General features: G+C 39.9%; 1 protein-coding gene across 2 annotated transcripts in view; it reads right to left on the reverse strand.

The window, feature by feature from the left end:
• Positions 1-19,920, reverse strand: part of OSBPL8 (oxysterol binding protein like 8) — an 83,592-nt gene extending 63,672 nt beyond the window's left edge. For both annotated transcript variants that reach the window (XM_015628260.3, XM_015628259.3), the window contains exon 1: positions 19,820-19,920. The gene's annotated coding sequence lies outside the window, so the exon portion shown is untranslated. The remainder of the gene's footprint in view (positions 1-19,819) is intronic.
• Between the last annotated feature and the right edge of the window lie 385 nt (positions 19,921-20,305).

A 20,305-nucleotide genomic window follows, 5' to 3' on the forward strand; every position in this document is an offset into this window, starting at 1 on the left:
GGAGGGAGGGGTCATTTGAATTTTTTTTCCCTGAGGAAACCCCCATTTGGAGTTTTTCTCCCAAATTTGCCCTAAACTAGGACATCATACCATTACAGATCAATGAATTATTAACTGCTAGATAAACTCTATGTGACTAGGTGAGTGCTTTTTACCTACTGCAAATAAAGTAAACAAGTTAGCTTAAACTACCATGAAGTTTCTGTATCTCAGAAGCTGCAGTGATTTTGGTTGGACAAATAGGCACCAACATGCCAACAGTCACTGCCACATCAGATGTTCTTGCAGTCAACTTCCTAAATGAATCCTTAGGATTTTCCATTAAATGAATACTATACCTCCAAAACTGAGCCAGTGCAAAGACCAATTTTCTAATGGCAATTCTGCTAGGTTTTTAGCCCTTACTTCGCACTTTATATTTTGTCACCTCTGAGAACTGAAAAGAATGCCCAATGTATTTTCAAGGGTGAAAGAGGCCTTAGGGCCCCTTTTAAATTTTCATAGTTATTGAAAGGACACCCTAAGTGTCAGATCTCCCAAATACCTACCAGTACAGAAGCACTTTTCTATACCCCAATGGCTGTTTCAGCCAAGTAAGAACTGAGATTACCTCTATAATGAGCATCATGAATACACTTCACAGGAACTCAGTTAAGAGAGTAACTACAATCCTAATTTCTGCTCTAAACTGAAATAAATAAAATAGAAAAATCAATTCAAGTTCCAAGATTAAAAATATGAAAGAAGTCTTAACACAAACAAATTTCAGTTGAAGTTATGTTGTGTGAGAGGTTTCTAGGAAATGGGCTTTCTGCAGGCTTAAATGTGGATATTTCAAACAGGAACCTTATGTTTATGCTCATGTACAATTTAATTTTCTTATTTTAGCAGCAGTCTCTCTTCTTGTTATTAAAACAGAGTTGATGACATAATAAACGGCCTTCATTTCAATTTCTTTCAGCAAGTGCTAGAAGGTAGTTTATACAAGTTTAAGACACAGGATATCTGTACAAGAATTTAAGAACAAAAGGTCAGAGTAGCCTACTGCAATAGAAAAAACCCTAGAAATCCTAACTTAAAGCAGCAGCAGGTTCAAACAGGCAGCAATAGTATCTGGTTTACACATCATGGTTTATTAAAAAGCTTTAGAAAGTCTAATTTGGATTTCCATTGGTTATGCCAAGTTTGTTTTTTTCAGTCTAACACTAAAGTAAAACGAGATGATGAACCCAACTCTGCTTTTTAGATGTCAGTGCTGTTCTACATGATCAAAACTCAGGATCTTTTGTAGGTTTTATGGCAAGGCTGGTTTTTTGTTTGTTTTCATTTGTTTATGGTTTGTGAGGTTTCTGGGGGTCCTAGGGAGGAAAGCTGGGGTTTTTCGGGAGGTTTTTCATTGTTGTTCTGTGGAGTTTTTTTAAATACGGGAGAAAAATATTGCAAATAGACTTCATACAGGCTTAACAAGTACTAGTGCTTTTAGCACCAAACACCCAAGCTTGTCTTCTGAAGCTATGAGTAACTGCTGATCAACTTTGCTACAACAATCTTACATAGCTTTTAGTTTAATAGGATGAACCAGTAATACTTACACAATATTGCCTGATCCACAGGAACTGTACAGTGTTATTGCATTGCAGACTTGGCAAGCGACCTAACACTAAACTTCTTGTTTACCTACCCATTTCTATTTAACAAATTGCTCCTCTATGGCATTTCTTTGGGCAATGAGAAGCAACCCTGGCCCACCACAACAGCTACAGACAAATTATATGCAACATCAAGTGACAACTTACCTGCAATTCACAGCCCTCAGAAATCAGTATCACTGCCTAATTTAAGTCAGACCAGTGCTCACACTATTTGGAACAAACAAGCAGCTTATATAAATTTATTTTTTTTACAGAGTTGAGAAGTCAAGCCTTTCACAGATCAAAGCCAGCCCTCAAGAACAGAAATTAAATATAGTTGTTCCCACAGCTATCAAATTTCTGAAGAACAGAATGCTTTTTTGCTCCCAGTACTGCAGAGACACCAAGACTTTGATAGGAAGAACCAGATATTATGAAGGTACTTCTAATGTTCTGCTGCAGGGACCAATGTAGAAGTTACTATTTTTTCTACTTCCATCAACAGAGAATGTGATCCTATGGTTGGGATAAAGGGTTTCTGTTCCCTGACAACCAGGGAGTGGTGGTAAGCGTGGACAGGAAAATAAAGTCTTAACACCTCCTTGCAAGTTGTTTGAAATGCTTCAGAGAAGAAAAAGAGAAAAAAAATCACGTCCTACAAAAAGCATTATTCTGTTTGAGGTTAAACAAATATTTAATGGACAAGGAACTTCCTCCTGCTCTTCTACACAGTACACTCAAGTACTGGGAATTCTCTTTACCATAAAATGGTTTAATGGGGCCATCAGATAGTTTGAGCACCCTATTTAAAGTGAATACAATCCTCTCAGCTGTGCAATCCCACAGGACTGTGTGATAGGAACCTTTGAATCCTGCCTCCCCACCATCCTCCATCCAGCCCCTCAATAATCAGTTAGTTAAAGGAGGCAAGAGACATCACATAGCTCAGGAATGCAGAAGAGAGACACAAATCCTGGGAAGGAAGGAAGCAATACTTGTAGGTTCAAACAAATTCAGTTGCTATTTTGACAATAAATAAGGGAAAGAATAATTCCAAGATGGAATGTATTTATTTTTTAAAAGAAAAAAAAGAACCTATGTCCTTCCCTTTCACAGCATTACAATATTCCAATATTGTCCTCTGAACTGACAAGAATTATCAGTTAACAGCATTTTATAATTTACTTTCATATTTAAAATCACACACTATACCAAGATAACACAAGCTTAACTACCAAGATAATATTAGCATAAAGCAATTCAATACCCTGTATCTCTGCCAAAGCAGTTAACTACACCTCTATGTATAATGTTACACATTTTATTCCCTTGAAGGCAGCTTACACATGTATTTCCAAGTCTAATGCTAATTTCCATGCTTCATAAAGTAAATGGGGCCGGGCAGCAATAGCTCAGAAGCTGTAACTGAACAAAAATGTATTTCCCAACCTACCCATAGAGTGTGTGCGTGCTTCTGGGGCACGCTCCATCCCTGACGCTCACTTCCACAAGCTGCACTGAGATGGCAGAAGGAAGAAAACTGCAGGTACCCATTCAGACTGCCTGCAGGAGCAGCTCTAAGAGTAACTGCCAGCACATGCTTCCAACCATGTGCAATGCTAATAGGGCCACTGGAACCACCTTGCATCCTGCACCTCCCATTCCTTACTGAGTACTCAAAAACAGCTGTCACAGACACGAACTAGTCAACTTCAGCAGGTACACTGTAGTGACAACTAGAGTATTTAATTTTTAAAAACTATGATTCATTCAAGGAATCTTATCATGAACATATAGGAGAGTAAAAATTTATTGGTTTGGGCTTTTTTTTTTTCAGATTTTTAAAGCAAAAGCCCATATAACACTGATTTTAATGACAGCAACAAGAATGCAGAGCCTCTAATCTCAAAACCAGTTTGGCATACATATCTTTCCCATGAGAAAAGATTTTGTTCCTTTATTTTGTAGCCCTCAACAGAATTCAGAGAAGGATGAGCTGTCTTTCTGATGAGCACAACCTGAGAAAAAATACCATATGCCAGTAGTTCATAATGCAGTGGGCACGTTTTACACTCCCATGACGGCTTCTAGAACAACTTCAGCTTTTTCATATCCAAATTGTCTGCAACAGATATGGAATATGAAAATAGGGCTTGTAACTCCAGGAGTGCTATTAACTTCATAAAATCCAGATTAAAAGTGAGTAATAACTTAGATATTACTTAGATAGATATTTCAAAGCCATTTATTAGCACCAAACTGTAAAGTAACTGAGACACCCATCAAAGCCACCTAACCAAGATAAGCACACAAACTTTCCAGTTACAGCATGAAATAATAAGCAGCTTTCCCCCAAGAGAAAAGCACTATGCCAACACTTCACATACAATGAGAATTGACTGTTCCCAAACATTGATAAGTATAATTAACCTTCTAACTCTGTCTTTGGCCTTGCACATTAAACCTGAATTCATCTTGAAAACCAATTAAAATGCTAAGCAGTCTGTCTTCTTTGGAACTGGAGAATAGCATTCAATAAAAAAAAAGCATAGCACAATTGTCTCCTTAGACGCCTTCAGGGATCTGTTAGCACTTTTAATAAAAATTGTAATTCATAAATAAATCACATTTTAACAAGAACTGAAAAATTCTTCAATTATACATGAAGATCCTGAAGCATTTAAGGTTTATGAAAGCAAAAGTAAAGGTTTAACAGAAAAAAAGAGCCACAGAGAAGAAAGATAAAGATGACCTAGGTGGGCTACAAAGTTTGATTTTGCCTTTTCATGCTATATTTAACAACAGATATTAATTGTACAGTACAGTTCCCAGTCAAAGAACTTAACTTCTCTTGCTCTGTCATTCGTTCTCCTTTTTGATTGACTACTGATGAGGAAATTACTTATCATTTATGTCACCCAACCTGCTTTTTTTGGCTGCCATTTTGAAATTAGCAAAACAACTAGATGGGCAGGAGACAGAATTCTCATTTTGCTTTCTAACTTCTTTCCTATATCATAGATATTTCCTCTTACAAAAAAAAAAAACCCCACATGCCTATTTGCTATGAAATTTAGATGCATGTGACAGATGATCACTTTTCTTCTCATAACTCTACTTGTTCAACAGAAGGAAAAGGAGCTAACATGATTTCTGATTCTCTAGTGAATCTGAGTACCATTTTAGAGTTACTACTCAGTTTTAACATCAAAATTCTGTTTCCAGTGTTGTATTTTAGTATAACTTCATTCACTATTGGAGTTCAGAGTGGCATTAATTACCTTTTCTTCCCCATTTTCAGAATTAATTTTTAAATCTACACAATATATCTGCTTAACAGTATTATACTGTTCCAGTATTTCAACAAGCTGAAATTAGCTCTTCATCTTGAAAACAGGTCCTTTATGAAGTGGCTCAAAGTCAGAATCATCTTCGTGTCACATTTCATGCCTTGTAAGTTCCAGGGAGCTCTCTCGGTGCTGTTCAGCTACCCCTGACAGTGCTGTAGATGGCAGTGTTTCACAGAGCTCACCTCCCTGCCCTAACCTGGGGCTAAGCACTGCAATACAGGGAATACACCGTAAGGCTGCTGCAAGAATCTTCAGGCAATTCTGTAACATATCATACAGGGTAAGCATGTATACGAAATGCTTTAATTTGAAAAGTGACCTTCTCAGATAACTAAAGAAATGTATCATACCACCAAACAATAATGTTAAGTTACTGCAGGTGAGATCATCCTTGTAACAGAGATCCACAATAAACTGTTCCTAGATATGGCATTTGAGTACACTCAGACATCTAGTTTCAGATTACCAAAAGAAAAGTTTTCCACAATAACCTCATATTTCTGACTAGAAAGTGCTTTTCTAGTGCAGGTATACATCTGGATCGCCTGGGCTTTCACGTTACTTGAAATTGAGGCACTTCCAGAAAATAATTTCCTGCACAGAAAACATCTCAGTTTCATGCTAAAATACAGTTCTAGTCTGTCAGCAACACAATTTCCATGCAGAACCCCACCAAAAGTAATCACTTTTGCCTGGAAGCTGACTGTTCACATCATGGCATGCATGCACAAGTTTTCACAGGAATGAACTATCACTCACTCCTGGAAAACTTAAGTAACGTGAATCCAAGTGTATATATTGCTTTGACTTCCAATTCCCTCTCTTCCTAAAATTTTAGCAGGAGCTGACAAAAGCAAAGTACGCTATATCTCATTGCTACAACTCTTAGGTGTTCTGCTGCACATGCCAGAGGACTGAGGAGCAAACTGTGCAAATCCCATGCCACCATCATGGTGGGTCCACTTTATTTCCTAATGGGTAGAAAAATGACTCCGTCACTAGCATGTCAGTAGCTTTAGGAACCACCTCAACAGCAATTTCAGTGCTCCCTCAGATAAAATCCATCTCCAAGCTGTCAGCCTCATTATGCATCTCAAGCTAAGTACCTAACACTAGCTGCCAGGACACTGAGCATGCAAGCTTGTCCTGGTAATGCCCACAAATCAGAATTCATAGGAGTTTAGCACTTCTATTCCTTATGAGGAAGGAGAGCCTGCTGAAGATGAAAATTATTGTCTTTGCTACTCAGCAAAACATTTGCAGGGAACTAGAAGATGCATGGGACACCAGAAACAGTGATGCAGGAAGAGCAGAAGCCAAGACAATAATATGTCATCCTCATTAACTCAGAAAACAAAGTCCAAGGCTATGATGGAGAGCAGACTGATACCACTGCATTCCACCAGAGTATCAGCAGTAGGGCTCCTACAAGTGCTGGTCAGAGCAAATAAATTTGTGCAGATAACCTCCCTGGACTCAGTACTGGGAGGAGTGGAGTGATACTAATTTTGCTTTATAGCTTATGCTTGCAGTAATTTGTTTGAGGAGGGAGGAGATGTTGACATAAGCACCTGAACTGCAGCTTCCCCCACACTGTTACAATAGCATGATCTTTGCAAGGTAAGCATCAAAATCAGCCATGCATGGGATTCAAGTAGAGACATTTAAAATTTCACAACTGCAAAATATTCATGCATCATGCAAGCTTCCAGTTGCTTGCTGCTCAGTTTCTGAACTGTTAAGACAGGCAGGACAGCAGCAAAGAAGAAAAAACAAATATGCTAATATATGCTTAAATGAAAGGAGAAAGGTGCGTGAGGCTAAAGATAAAACTTTCATGGACATAGAATAAAGCTGGGTTGGAGAAAAGATGTTTAGAAGTGTCAGACAATTATAACCACAACAGTTAATTACACAGGGCCATCATCTAAAAGAGGACTACAGCAAGACAAATAAGGAGATAAATGTATTTTTTTTAAAACACAGAACAAATTTTAAGCAAACATGACCCTGCAACGGGATAGCAAACTAAGGCTGCCAGAGCTCAAGTGTGTTTTTGTTCAATAATGATGGCAACAGCAGCATTGTGTCACAAGAAGAGGACAGGTGCTAAGCGGACTTGGAAAATTGTACCTATTATACCTGTGAGTGGTAATAAACAAAGCTTCATTTCAACTCTTGGGACCCTTGACACTGGAGAAGGGAGTCAGGATTCAGTGAGAGCTTTCAGACTGAAAGGACTGACAACATATGCACACCTTCCTTCACTCAGGTCCTTTCCTAAGACTTCATATGAAACTTGTTTAGCAATTACTTTTCACTCCTCCACAATCTTCCCTGCTGCAGAACACACTGTGCAGATTGCAGGTGGTCAGCTATAGCAAGTTACAAGTCATTAAAACACCATCTGCTCCCTGACAAAAAAAACAGCAAATAAAAAAAACACCAAAAAAACACATCCCTTTCTTCCTTCCCTCCATCCAAAAGATTAGAGGTGCAAAATCAAACATCATCTCTATGAAGACACTAAACTACATTCAGAAAATTATTCTGAGCCAGGAGCTTGCTTTCACAACATTTCCCTCAAGACCTTAAAGCCAAATGAATCACAACAGATGCTACTCATTTGGCAAGAAAGACAACTCAAGCTTCTTAAAATCTGCATTCATAAGACAGAAGTATCTGATAAGCAAGCAGTTTATGTTTTAATCACAAGAAACTAACAGTCAAAAAAACCCCGAACCAAACCACACCACAAAAAAAAAATAAAAAAATCACCAAACTGTTTAAATGAAATTGTTAGCTAATACTGGAAATTCATGCATTTTTTTTTTTTTTTTAAGCCCACAGAAATGTCTACAAAATGCCAAACTGAATCACAATCCAAATTTACATGTGATACTGCAGATATGTTTCAGCCATCACTTTTGAACACCATACAGTGAAATCGACATCAGGTCTCTCTCACTCTAGTTTCCCTTTCCTGGGCTGCCAGCACAAATGCTTTTTTACATAGCAAATTCACAAAAGGTCAACTGCCAGACAATATTTCACATACAAAGTTAAAAGGAAAAACAAATTAAAACTCATTATTTCTTAACAACAATACACAATAAAATTACCCTTAATACTGTTTTCTTAAAATGCAACAAGCCTTAACTTCCTGAAGTTTAAAATTAAACCCAAAACCCAGAAGAGCCAGCAGTTTGAGAAGCTTGAGCCTCCTGTTGCTACACAGCAATAGCAAGTATCTACATTGTTAGAGAAAAATTACTGGTTTCTTCTTCCAAAAGCAGACTACGCCATCTAATTTTTCTGCTGGATCTTCATCAGCCTCATGCATAACATACTGTTGCATAATGAAGACAGGAAGATAAGGTTTTTAACTGTTCTCAGCATGAGAAATGTCATGCTGGTAAGTATTTCAGATACATAATGAATTCTTGTACCTGTAATGAGAGGAAGAAGGAGTCCACAAATTATTATCCAGAATAATTAAGGAACAGAGTTCAGAAATAAATCCATGTAAGGGAGCAAAGAAGGAAAATGCAGGAAGACAGGCAAAGCTACAGCTGCAATATATTTGTATGAGCATCCTACTGGTAAATATTTAACCTATATAGGATGTCAAGATAAATAATCTCTTTTTTGAATGAAAGACTACAGGTGACACTTTGAAGCACTAACAGAATATGTACAGTTTCAGCAACTGAAACAGTACAGCTCAATGTTTTGCCTTATCATTTTCATGCCTCAGTTCCATCTATACTGCTAATATGGCCATTAATAAGATGGAGATTATTTCAGTATATTTACATTAAGAGATAACACAAGTAGGTTATATTTACAAAAACATCTCAGAGGAAAGTGACTTAAGCAAAAAAAAGTTTTCTTCATTTCATAAAGAAGGATGAAATACAATTTGATAATTGATAAAACGAATAGTAAAAACATATGTATTGAAGTTCTTTTCTGGTCAATTAGTAGCAAAAAATAAATATTTATACTCAATAAATGGTACAACATGCAGCCATCGATTTGTTATGCTTGAAAAATAACCACCACCTACCAAATCTTTAATCTTCTTTTTGACATAAATCCAGCTCTGTTTAGGAAGAAGGTAGAAATCAACAGTAAGATATACATGGAAACTTTCCAAGTCTACTGAAGACAGATACTGTTTATAAGCCAAAAACAAGGGGAAAAGTCCAAAAGCTTGTTTTAATTCAACAAGGATGTGTCTCTGAACACCAAAATAGCACAACTTGTAACACGTGATCTGACAGTGACCAGAGCAGAGGTCTTCCAGAAATTCAAAAATAAAGCAAAGCAAAACCACCAAAAACCAAGCCCTCTCAGACCACAGGCCTCGTTTCCTTCCACCAGTTCTTAGCTTACTTAAGAAGAAAGTATGTTTCCCTGCTCCAAGCTGACAGCCAAACAGAGCTGATGACATTGAAAAAAACCTGATTATTAAACTTCAAAGAAAAATATTCTTGTTAGTGCATGGAGAGGAATATTGAGTGGCGTTCTTTGAAGCACTGACAGTAAGTGGGTATAGTTAATATTTAATTAAAGTAGCTGACATGGTACAGATCCATCTGTACACTCTGTCAGGTTTATTTTTTGCCACTTTCTCCTTCACTTTATAGGGCAGCTCATTGCTCTCTGTTCTGCTTTCTACCTTGATTAGAATGTATAAGCTTTCTGCTCAGTGCTCCTTTGCCTCAGCAGACTTTTTTTTAATCAAAGCAGAACTTCTCTCATGAAGGAAGAACATTTACTCTTGCTGATGATTTCAGAATTGTGCCTTAAAAATTCTGCTTACGCCCAGAAATTTTGTGTGCTATTTAAATAGATGGAATTGTCATTTCTGTAGAGGAAATTTTTCCTGTTTGCCAATATCAGAGACCTCAAGTCTTTGCTTTCCTCTGATGACTTTATAGCCCAGGTATTTTAATGTAGCTGTTTGCATTAACGTTCAACCTGACCATTTTCAAGGCAGCACAGGTTTGTAGCAATTAATTACAACCCTGCTTTCAAGCTAGAATGAAGACACTGTTTTTAAAAACAGCAAGCAGTAGATCTTTATAGGTAGCTTAGTGTGGGGGCCTCAATTCGGTGTACAAAACAAGATCTGGATGTTGGCTTCTCTTCTTATTGGCTTCTCTGCACAATCAAAGAGTACTTTTTAATTACTGATGAGAAATCACAGAATTGTGATTTCAGCAGAGGAGATATGTACTGTAACATAAATCTTCCAGCCTCCAAGAGATCATAACAGACAGCTCAGCAAGACCCTTAGTGTAAGAATTGTAACTTGTCACGTATTGCACAAATCCATTTTTTTTGTAAACACACTAATTGAAGCAGAGATACCTTCAAAGTCTGCAGTTTCCATCACACAGATAAGCAAAGTTGCCTTATTTACCCATACTAACAACTTCTTTTTTTATCTACAGGGGTCTGCAAGTAAAATATAAGACTGCAAGTCACAGCTACCCCAATTGCTGTGCTAGGCTGAAGACATAGCTGGGGGCCCTGCATTGAGAATTGCCAGCTCACAGGTTACAGGAGGTTATCTTCTTCTAATGTATTGCTAGAACACTCTTTCCTATGCAAATATATACATGCACACATGCAAATTACATTCTACAGGTTCAGCAAGTCCTTGCAGCAAAGCAGATGCTACATTGGCCCTGTATCCAGACAGCACACACCACTAAGTAACACTGGCAAAAATACCACTTCAGGAAGAGACAAAAATAAACCCTCCTCCAGCTAGTAGTCCTCCACAGTGTCTGATCTTCCTGGAGAGAACATAAGAGTGTCATTTTGCCCTCTTCTAAAACTATGATCTCCTGAAAAACAGCTGAAGCCACAGTTAGTCAGATGATGCCTACAGCTACAAGAAATCAGGCAGAAAATTCCCTTCAGCAATGGTGATTTTTGTAGGAGACCTAGGAAGAAGACAGATGGTAAGTATCCAGTGAAATTGGAACAGGTAATGTGGCTGGAACTGCAGATGAAGTAGACACAGGCCATATCTCACAAGAAAAAGCAGCAATCCCAGATGCCCTTTCCTTAACAAAGCTAACAGAAGGCGGCCCTCACCATCCTACTTTTACAGAACAAGATGGACAGGAGAGAAGCAGAAAGGCCACCTCAACAGTGGCAGAGCAGATGCTATCATGTTAGCAAAGTGATGCAAGTGGCTTCACTCACAGAAGATACTCCTCCATTAGTAATGTGCACATAACATCCACTTCAAGTATGCTAGACATCAGCTACAAAAGCATGGCCAGATGCTCAATCACACTAAATTAAACCTATCTGCTACTTCAGGTAAGAACTGGACAGTATTCCTCAATCCTCCTCCTTTCCCTCTCCAGAATATTACCACACCTTTCATAACATTGCCTGAATTGGAAAAGTTATTATCAGGGACAAAAATCAGAAGCCAAAGAATCATTGTAAAGTTCCCACATAAGAAATGCAAAGAGGAGAGCAGCAGATTCTTTATTCAGAGAATCACTCATGATCAGCCATCTAGAGAGAAAATCTGCAAGTCTAAAACCCATACTGATATGGAAATTTCTCCTTGTCCTTTAGCTCCCCAACAGAAAACCTAAATGACTTCTGTTGCAGAGACCTCTCTTTTTGCCTCCCAAAATGGAAAGAGGACATTAAGAATAATGAGCATTAAGAGAAGAGAGCATCTTCTGCTGCAGCATAATCAGTTACTCAACTGTACAGTCATACTAGCAATATTTAATATGTCTTGCAAAATTATATTGTCTGGCATGCTATACCCAGAATAAACGTGTGGTGGTTGTGTAGTACACGTAACAAATCCACTGAGATGAGTCAAAGCCAAATTTTCCCTCCATTTGACCCAGGTTTACAGTGCAGACTATTAACCAAGTTTAGCTGGTGTACAATATCTCCATGTGGCAATATTGTTCAGAAGGAGAACAAGCTATTAGAAACAGTGAATTGACACTAAACTGATGCCAATTTGTGGCTCAAGTCTACAGAACTTGTCCTTTGCACTCTTCCCTCCCAATCACAGTAGCTGTTACTTGACATCTTCAAGTAATTTTTAAGATTTTTTTTTTTTAACTCTGTATCTAGACAAACTTTGTTTCCTCTAGGCTTGGATTAAACACATTCATAATTACTCAGACACTCCTTGCTAAAAAAAGCAATAGCTCCTTAGAATGCTGCTTAGTAGTAATAGAAGTGTCCCTTCCAAGCCTTGTCATTTTCATCTTGTTAATGTTTCAACTCAGAACCACTCCTCTATTTCTAGAACTGGTATACTAGAACACAGTTAACACTTCCCTTATGTACCAGCCTGATCTCTTTGGCTCCATTATTCCATATCTATGCATGGACTATGGATTAATAGAATCATCATGTTTCAAGTACTTAAAATACATATCCTTTTTTTATAAAGTTACTCAGTCTTTATTAAAAAAAAACAGTAATCCTGAATGTCCAATAGTCCCTCAAAAGTACAGTACAGCAGCTTGCAAGATGTGGAAAAATGACAACACTAGCATTAGTCACATTAGAGTATTCAGCTTCTACCAAAAAATTACATTATTAAATTAAATTACATCCACCGACTTGGGGAAAAAGAGCACTTGGTTGACTTCACAGGTACTCTTCACCTGGAAATGACCAAGGCCTGAGACTAAGTAGTTCCAGGGGTTCACACCATCTCCACCCAGCACCATTCCTACAGATTGCATCCAATTTATCTCCCAGTTGTAACTCTATGGAGCCAGTGCTCAGTACAGCACACAAACAGTTTCATGTCCAGCAGCCATGGTGTAGGTGGCAAGGAGTCGGCACAACTGACGTGTTCCTACACAGGAAACACAAAGATTACCTGTGCCAGTCTACAAAGCAGGAGATGCACCAATGGTAAACTGCCTAAGAACAAGTAAATGCCTCCATCAAGAAGATGAGCTGTGAGGTGGGGATGAGGGAGAAGAAAATGCTAAGTGGTTGGTTCACTCTTAAAAGTCAGGTCCAAGTAACATAGACTGCATTATATGCATAATACATCTGTTTAGGCCAAACATTTTCCTTGCATTATGTAATCAATTGCAGTACTCCAAATGGAGATCTAAACTGGCTCAGTTCCGTTCAGAGACAAAAATTTGTTCTTACGATTGATTTCCACTGGAAAAAGTACTGAAAAAATATCACAAGAGCTCTGATTACATCTAAAGCCTTATAACAGAACTCTTACTGGACAAAGGTAAAGGCATGCAAGGAAAGAGACTGGTAACCTACAGCCATGTTAAATATTTGTTTTTGTATTTGTTATCTATTTACAGTTTCAGACAAACTCTAGTATGTTGCAGTCCCTCTCAGACTTGTTCTCCAGTGAGAAACAATAGGAAACACACTCTCCTGGTACAGTATGGTGCTGCTGTGAGTCCCACAGTTGACAAAATAATGAACTGCAGTTTATGCAGACCTGCTGCTTTAGTGCCTAAACAATATCCAAGCTATCCCTTCTGTGCTAAAGAACAACCTTTGACTAACGCAGCATAAAGGTTCACAAGTTGCTCTAAAACCTCCACTGCAAATAACCTGGCTGCTCTTGTCCTGGCAGCAGCAGCACCCCACCACACAAAGAACAAACCTCCTGTGCTGCTCCTCTCCACCTCCCATCCACACACACATCTCAGGTCTCTCGGGCAGCCACCTCCGAGATGAGACTGGAAGGAACAGCTTGCACTGGCAAACTTGGGATTTATTCTGAAAGCTTCATATTGCTGTGAACAGTATTTTTCCCTAACTCTAGTCATACACTCTGCAGTATTTTCCTGCCCTGCAGAAACAAACCACAATATGGCCTGCTTAAAAAGAAAATAAAAAAGTGACCCATAAGCAGCTATTTACATTGGCATTAAATATGCAAGAATAAAGAAAAAATATGCCAATTAGTACTGAAAAGAGCTTATATCCGTCACCATGTATCCTCATACCAAGTGAGATTTTCTACTACACTGCAATCAGACCAGGGAAAACTAATGTTTCAAGTTTCTCAACTCAGTGCCACTTAAGGAGTATCTATTCACAGATTTACAGCATTAATACACTAATTTTTAAAACCTGCAAAGATTGCAGGATCATAAAATATATTAACTAAAAAAATAGGTCAATGCAATATTGAAGCAAATGTTGCTCATATTTTACCTAAAGAAAGTATTCACTCTGCCCATAAAGGACACTTTTTACTACATATCTTAGGAGTAAATAGAAAAAAAGAGAGTCATATTGTTGATAAAAGATTTGTGAAAGTAAATTATAGATTTAGTTGGTGTCAAGTTCATGAATTATATGATTCCTGGCTTTATTCTAAAGGTGAAATGTGACATATTAAGATTCATTAAACACTTGGCCAAGTACATAGCAAGTTCATTTGCTTGAAATTTCATGCTGGTTTTTTTTTTTAAGTATCACTGGATAGTTTTAAGTGATAAATTGCTTGCCTTAACTCTCCAAATCATCTGTAAGAAATACAACATATAAACAACATCTTTTGGGGAAAAACATACCAATCACTGGGATGTGGCCCTCTTAGGTAGTTAGAAAAAGACTTACTGTACATGAGACAAAGCCAGGTTTGGAATGATGCTTCTGCTACTTGAAGAGTCACATAAACCATTTGTGGGTGTTATTCGTTACTTGTGAATGAAGTAGAATGAGAGGTGAAAAGTATTCTTTAATTTATTAAGCCTTGGGAATGCTTAGGACTAGCTAAATAATACCCAAACCACAGTCAAGTACCCAACTCAGTTTACTAGACCACCTGCTCACTATCAGCTTTAAACGTGTGAATTCTAAAAAAACCCATCTATTTTCTCAGGTGTAATTCCTTAAATAGCTGAAACTGTCAACCAAAAAAAGTCTCCCTACAGCACACATGCTTCCCTAAGCTGAGCAAGAGCACTCCACTAAAAAAAACTTTTTCACATCCTTAAATGACCAGTATTATACCTGCACTTCCAAGTCCAAGCCTATTCAAAAGAAACTCACTAGTCTTTTGAAATAACCTTCAAAATACCACAGCTTCCATTTCCAGGCACGAAAAAAATAACTCTGGAAGGAAACATGCTGCTTTTCCCTTATCTCAACTGAATAGTCATATGAACAGCTTCTGCAGGACACAAACACTGGGTGACAGGATTAATGCACTGGAAAACAGCTGAACATACAGACAGCATATGAACTAGCTCAAGCTTAGATGCAATGAGAACACTTTCAAATGGATGAATGAATGGCTACATGAAAAAATAAAAAAAAAGGATGATCAGATACATATTCCCATACTGTGTCAGTCACCATAACCTTAGGAACTTCTAGAGACAGATGTAGCATTTTTAGTGTATGAATGACAAGTGCTGTACCCTGTGCTGAGGGAAAAAGCTGAGAAAAAAACTCACATCCACAATTAAGAGTGTGAAGAAAATGAGGTTTATTTATTCCTCTCCTAGCACCAGAAGTCCAAGCTATTTCCTCAAAGTGAAAATCTGACTTCCCAAATGCCTCCTACCATCTGTCAAACAGTTTTAGCTGTTCTCAAGAAGCTTCTTATGCTACTATACACATTACATCTGCAACAGATTTCCTTCTTGTAGAGTACAGATGGGATTAAACACTGTTTTATAACAAATATAGCAAAATACTGCTCCAGATTTCCACTGTGTACAATCTAGAACCAGTTACTCTGAATAAAACACTTTTAACATATCTGCTACTAATCAGTGGCCTATTATGAGCACTGTTTCCCAAACTTCACTTACTGAATTTATAGAATTCAACACTCCATATAGGGCTTCCTTTTAAAATCCAATGTCAGTCCTCACAACATCAACCTCCACCATGGTCTGAAATTACCAAAATGAGACAAATTACCAGAAGAAGCATGCAATTTGCTGTTCCCACAAGCTGGACAAGCATATGTTAAAGAAAAAGCTACGCAGAGCTGCTTCTACTGCATCTAAAATGATGGTGTTTCTTAGGCAGAGAAGCTACCTCCCTGATCAGAAGCGAATATCCCCAAACCAATTGGATTCTTTAAGCCCAGGGTCCTAATCGGTCCACAAGGCAGCAATAATATGTCTCCTTCTACTAGTCATCAATACCATCAAGTATTTTTCAAAGTCAATAACTCATTTTTTCTAATTTCTGGTTACTAGATCTTCTAACACCTAGAAAACTTGTGCAAGTCACACTTATCTCAGTATTTGTTCACACATTCTCAAGAGAAGCAAGAGCCTTACAAAGCCCTTCACATTGCTGTGTCTTTAAACTCGAAGCATGACTCTCCACTTTGTATTAGTGGGAGAGGTGTAGGCAGCAGAGGGAATGAAGGCCACTATTTAGCAGCTGAAGCTAAACACAGATGTCATCAACTTTACCCAAAAGACAAAGGAACACCAAAAGAAATCACTCCAGCAAAATTCGGAGACAGTCCTCTAAAATGAATCAAAGGCTTTGGGAAAAACATTTTTTTTTTGTTGCTGTTGGGTTTTTTGTTGGGCTGAGGTTTTTTGAAATAAAAACAAATGACCAAGACTGTGCCAATCATTTCTTCTGTCAAACAAGATTTATTTCTGAACTATATTACCATATAGAACTATATCACCATATTAGAACCACCTGTTCAAATAGAAGATAATTGTAACTGCTGTCTAACAAAACAGAAAAGATTAACTAATTCAACATCATTATCACATCAGAATACTGAGAGGAAAAAAAAATAAAAAGAATACAGTAAGGACAGCTCACTCAGGAAATCATCTAAAGAATCATTTCACACTTAGAAGTAGTATTTTTAACTTCCTCATCAATTCACCAAAATAGCCTAGGCAACAAACCATGCTGCTTCACTCTTCCTGTGAAAACTGACTATACAAACACCTCCTTCAAAAAGCTTTCTGCTACTGCTCCTCTGCTTCCCAGCGGTACATCTGCCATAGAAGCAAGATCTTCATTAACAGCACAATTTGTTACAAAACACAGTTTACCTGACCAAGATGTTCACATTACAGTTTGGAGAACAGGATCATCAACTCTTGTGTAGTACTTCAATTACACTACACAGACTGGAGAAAAACCCACACTTGTAGGGAGTAAGACTATGCTGTTTTCTACAGCTATCACTATTTCTTCACTTAAAGTCTTTTTCTGTTTTCCTTTACAATTCTCCATTTTGTTGAATAATAAAAGATATTCTTCTGTGTTTAATCATAAATTTGAGTAATGTAGCACTTGATGCATGCTCATTAAAAAGAAACTAGCAGAACTAAAACAAACCACATTGCTTGGCCCATTGGGAAGTTTTAAGTATACAATACAACATTATGTAAATTCTCAACAAATTTATTTTCTGTTCTGAAACGGAAGACCAGGAGACTAAGAGATAAGTTATCTGACAGACAGCCTAAAGCAAGAGGAATTTCACAGCATAGGAAGGGAGAAGGGAGAAAAGGCCCTTAGAAAACACTCCTGCATGCTTCAGGAAACAGAATTTGTGGGAAATGCAGTGGGGAAGCAGGTTGTAAAACAGTAATCAGTGAAGAGATGAAAGCCTAATAACTGACTCGACACAGTTCATTAAAACTTGGCTGAGTGTTCTATGCAAAGATTTACTGGACAGAGAGGAGGCTGGAACACTTCTTCACAGAATACAAAGTTTGCATAGTTTCTTTACTAGGTAGTTGCACAACCATTTATTTGAAAGTGTAACAGCAGACCAGACAAAAGAAAATGGGCAAGTGCTCTATTGCCTAAGACCCTTCTCAATCTCACTTCAACAGAATTTAAGATGAGGCAATCAAAAAATGAACAATCTTCAATAAACTTCCCTTCCACCAAAACTATTTTCCTTTCATTTCTGCATTTTACTTCTCTTTGGAGCAAAATGTGAGATAATACAGCATGCACTATAAAAAGAACAGGAGCACAGAAGTCTGACTTTCTGTCCCAGTTCAGTCCCCCACAAAAAGTGTACAAATCCAACCTTGTTTCCTGCAACATCAGAAAATCCCTCGTGTTGTAAAAGTTGACAAACATCCACAACCATTTATAGAACAGATTTTGAGGCACTCTGGGGGTTTACATGTGCAGCAGACATACAAGCTGGATAGCCCTTTACTAAAAAAGTCTAAAAACTACTAAAATTTTTTTAACTAATTTGAAAAAGCAGCGTGTTTAAAAGAAGCTCTTTCCCTGACCCATGACTAAAGCAGAAAAAGGATTATTTATTGCTAGGTCTAGGCTACATCAGCCTCGAAAAATGTGGTTTACTTACAACATGATTTATAGGGTCTTTTCCAAGCTAAACGATTCTATGATTTTCACAACTCTACAATAAAATAAAACAAAAATAAAGAGGAGCCAAAGGGTCCACAGCTGACCACAAACACACATCTGCTTTTTTCCTCAACTAGTTTCAATTCTGAAGTAGACACATCAAATCAGCATCTGGAAAGGAGGGCTCTACGGCCAGGTTTTGGAAAGTTGTATAACCACAAAACAAATTACTTCAAAGCTCAGGAGTTTTGACTAAAAGCTAATTTGGCTAAAACCACAAATTACCTCCAAAGTTTGCAGGGAATTCTAAAACAAAATAGCACAGAAAATTTCACCAGTCGTTCTACAGTTACTTGACAGCAAACAATGCAATCATGTTCTCTTATTTCCTGTACTGTAACCAGAACTGTAACAACTCTAAACTCTCTCTTGCCAAACAACAGACCTGACAAAGACGAGAGGGAAGCACTGCTCTCTACACAGTTCTGTTGCTGCCCATCATGTTCACTGTGGACTAACAACTCACTACTTCAAAACGGAGTTGATAATTAACAGGCATTAGCAAGGTCCCGACTGCATTAACACTTAACAGATCAAACAGATTTATATCTCCTATGATTAAGTGAAATTACTGAAGCTATGAAAGTTGCCAGATGACTGTTTTTAAAAGGAATCCTGATCTCAGCCCCAAGAACTCTGTTTTGTTTGGACAGTGGCAGCACGAAACACGTTAGAAACATCTTCAGTGACACTCCGAATTGACGGCTTTCCTCCTTTCAGGAGAAGAATTCCACAGCGCACTGCTCTAACACACAATTTGTGAAGACTGTTATTTCAAGAAACCGTGTGAGCCTCATCTGAACGATCACCGAGCTCGTTGAGCAAAACCCCCTCGGAGCCGAGCTCTTTGGGACGCGTGCCATTTGCAAGGCCTGCTAGCAGAGGTGCAGGAGCGCGGCAGGCAGCGCCACGGGACTGGGGGCAGTAACTGGGTTTCGCTGCCCAGGGCAGGGCTGCAGCGCAGGATCATTTCCGAGTGCGAGGGCAGGGAGGTTACGGGCACTCACGGGCGCTACATTTTAACTGCATCGAACGCGACCGCTTCCAACGGCGCCGTGCGGGCCCGGGCAGCGCGCACGGCACCGGCCACAGCCGGCCCGCGCCTGCGGAGCCCCGGCCGCGGTGCCCGGCTCCGTGGGGCCGTGCCGGCGGCCCGACACCGAGCCGCCCCGCCCCGGCCCGCCCAGCCCAGCCCAGCCCGAGGCACCCGGCCCGGCCGGCGCCGAGCCCTCCCGGCGCGCAGCAACACCCACCGGGCCCGGCGCTACCGGAGGGCCGGGGGGGTTTCGCAGCAACCCCTCCCGCCCGGCAGCCGAGGGGAGGCGGCACGCAGGGACCGGCGGGGGCCCGGCCGGCACCGTGACACATGCCCCGCGCCTCCCCTCCGCAGCCGCGGTCGCGGCGACGCCGCCCCGGAGCCGCCGCTGCCCTCACCTCTGCCCGCAGCGGGTCCGGCGGGAGGCGGCCGGGACCCCTCCCCTGCCGTCCCCTGCCGGCGCGGGCTGCGCTGGTCAGCTCCCGCCGCTCCGCTCCCGCTGCTGCCGCCGCGGCCCCGCCCGGTCGCCGCCTGATCCGCTCAGCCGCCGCGGCGGGAGGCGCGCGCGCAGGCGCGGGCGGGGGCGGGGCTCGGGAGCCGCCGGGGGAAATCCCCGCAGTTCATCGCCGCTGTTCGTCCCCGCTGTTTGTTTGTCTCCGGTGTTCGTCTCCGCTGTTCGTCCCCGCTGTTCCCGGCCGCACCGGGCACGGCCCTGTCCTGCCGAGTGCCGGTAAAAGTGCGGGCAGAGGGGGCACGGCGCCGCGGGTACGCCACCCGGCGTGCGGCTACGGGGGAGCTTAGGTAGCGCCAAAGTAGTAACGGCGCAAATAAAATGCGGTCTGAAGCATGCCCGAAAAACTGCAAGACGTGGTCTCCGATGGACA

The sequence above is a fragment of the Parus major genome, chromosome 1A (assembly GCF_001522545.3).
Source record: "Parus major isolate Abel chromosome 1A, Parus_major1.1, whole genome shotgun sequence".
Taxonomy (NCBI): Eukaryota; Metazoa; Chordata; class Aves; order Passeriformes; family Paridae; genus Parus; species Parus major.